This window comes from Mandrillus leucophaeus, unplaced genomic scaffold (genome assembly GCF_000951045.1).
Source record: "Mandrillus leucophaeus isolate KB7577 unplaced genomic scaffold, Mleu.le_1.0 Scaffold320, whole genome shotgun sequence".
NCBI classification, from domain to species: domain Eukaryota; kingdom Metazoa; phylum Chordata; class Mammalia; order Primates; family Cercopithecidae; genus Mandrillus; species Mandrillus leucophaeus.
In genome coordinates this window covers 856942-859162 of record NW_012103366.1, presented here as the reverse complement: position 1 = coordinate 859162, position 2221 = coordinate 856942, and positions in this window count along the sequence as shown.

Genomic DNA, 2221 nt, shown 5'->3' with positions numbered 1-2221 from the left:
TGTGCTCTGGGCAAGGGGCTGCCTGTGTGTGCTCATTGACTTTGCCCCGCTCCTTTTATTCCCTGTGCTTGAAGGGAACTACGCCAGTTTCAGTATCCACCAGAACGGCAGGTCCTGGTTAGCTGTAGTCCAAAAGCCGATTTTTTTTCTTTTTTAGGGGGGAGGGGCAGGGACAGGGTCTCTGTTGCCCAGGCTGCAGTGCAGTGGCACAATCTCGTTTCACTGCAACCTCTGCTTCCCGGGTTCAAGTGATTCTCGTGCCTCAGCCTCCCAAGTAGCTGGGACTACAGGCGTGTACCACCACGCCTGGCTGATTTTTTGTATTTTTTGTAGAGACAGAGTTTCGCCATGTTGGCCAGGCTGGTCTTGTACTCCTGACCTCAAGTGATCTGCCGGCCTCTGCCTACCAAAGTGCTGGGATTACAGGCGTGAGCTACTGCACCCAGCCCAGAAGCCGATCTTAACAGAAGAATTTCTCCTGTTGATCTAAAGTTAACTTGCGAACTTACATGAAAATGCAGCTTCTCAGAATCTGCCAAAACTAGATGAGAATGATAAGCTTGGCCCTTAGCCAGTCCTGAGTCATGTGGATTTCAGTTTTCACCCTTGAACCAAAAGTTGGGGTTATGAGACCAGCCAGAATATGCTGAATGGGGTCTCCCCCCATCACCACTGCCACCTACCACGTTCATCCCTTAATTTGCCACTAGATGCTCTGAGGAAAGGTTCAAAATAGGGGCAATTTAAATATTTTTTATCAGTTGAAGTATAATCCAAACCATAAGTGAGAAGTGGAAAAAAATATACAGGTGAAGGCATGAGTTTACCAGCAATGTCATTTCAGTGGTTGGGCCAGGAGATGGGGATTGGGGCAATGGAAAGACAAACTGATAATTTATTTAAGGAAAAGTCAGCCGTCTAACCCAGGGGCTCAATGAAATCATCACATTTCAATTTTAGCTGTTTGTGGCACATGTAAAGCGATCTTGCAGGTGAAAAGTTCAGCTTGCCATGCATTTATTACCTCCAGGTCCATCTGGTATTTCTAGTTTTGTATGTTTGTAGAATAAAAGTGAAAAGGAAAAAAAAAAGTGTCCTTGTTTTTGCTCAGGTTGAACAGAAATACTGTGTGTGACAAACACAGAGTTTGCTTACAAGTTGGAGCTGCCTTTTGATTAATGGTTTATTTAAATTTTTAGTATAAGAGATAATGGGTAAAGGAAGATTCTTAAAAATGGAAGCCCTGGGTTCTAGCTGTGATACTTCCCCAGCTTACACCAATTATGTTCTTTTTCAAGTTTCTGTATCTTGCCCTGATCTGATTTTTTTTTTTTTTTTAACCTGTTTGACATAGAAATTGTGGGAAGAAGTGAAAGAGGTGAATGAGAGAAAAAAACATGTGTGACGTGCTTTAAGTTTACTGGAAAATTCATCACACATATTATTGTGAATTTTTTTTTTTTACAGTTTATACCAGTGATAGTTTGCCTTGCAAATAGTAAGTGAATGTTTATCGATTTGCATTTGCATGACAGCATTGTTCTTTATGTTAAAGCACTTTTTAATAATCAATTAACTGTTACTAGTTTTCTGAATGTTCATTTTGTTGATTGTCATATAAAGAATATGATGGTAGTAGAATGTAGCTAAAATTTGCGAATGTGGAGAACTTTATATTGTTCATCCCTCTGAAAAGGCATATAAGATAATTTGTTTACTACAATATACTCAGGGCTTGGAATAGTGGCTGGTACATGGTGAAACCTCAATAAATACTGAATGATATAAGAGAGGAGCCAATGAGCAAATCTTCAAAGGAATAGCATATTGATTATATATAAATGGTACATAAATTATACATTCATGGAGAAGATTTAAGCAAATCTTTCTAAGTCCTCTAACTCCAGGTTGGGACAACAAATATTGTAATTTAGATTTAACCGGCTGGGTGCGGTGGCTCACGCGTGTAATCCCAGCACTCTGGGAGGCCGAGGCAGGTGGATCACGAGGTCAGGAGTTTGAGACCAGCCTGACCAACAGGGTGAAACGCTGCCTCTACTAAAAATACAAAAATTAGCCAGGCATGGTGGTGCATGCCTGTAATCCCAGCTACTCAGGAGGCTGAGGCAGAAGAATTGCTTGAACCCGGGAGGCAGAGATTGCAGTGAGCCAAGATCATGCCACTGCACTCCAGTCTTGGCAACAGAGCAAGACTCCATCT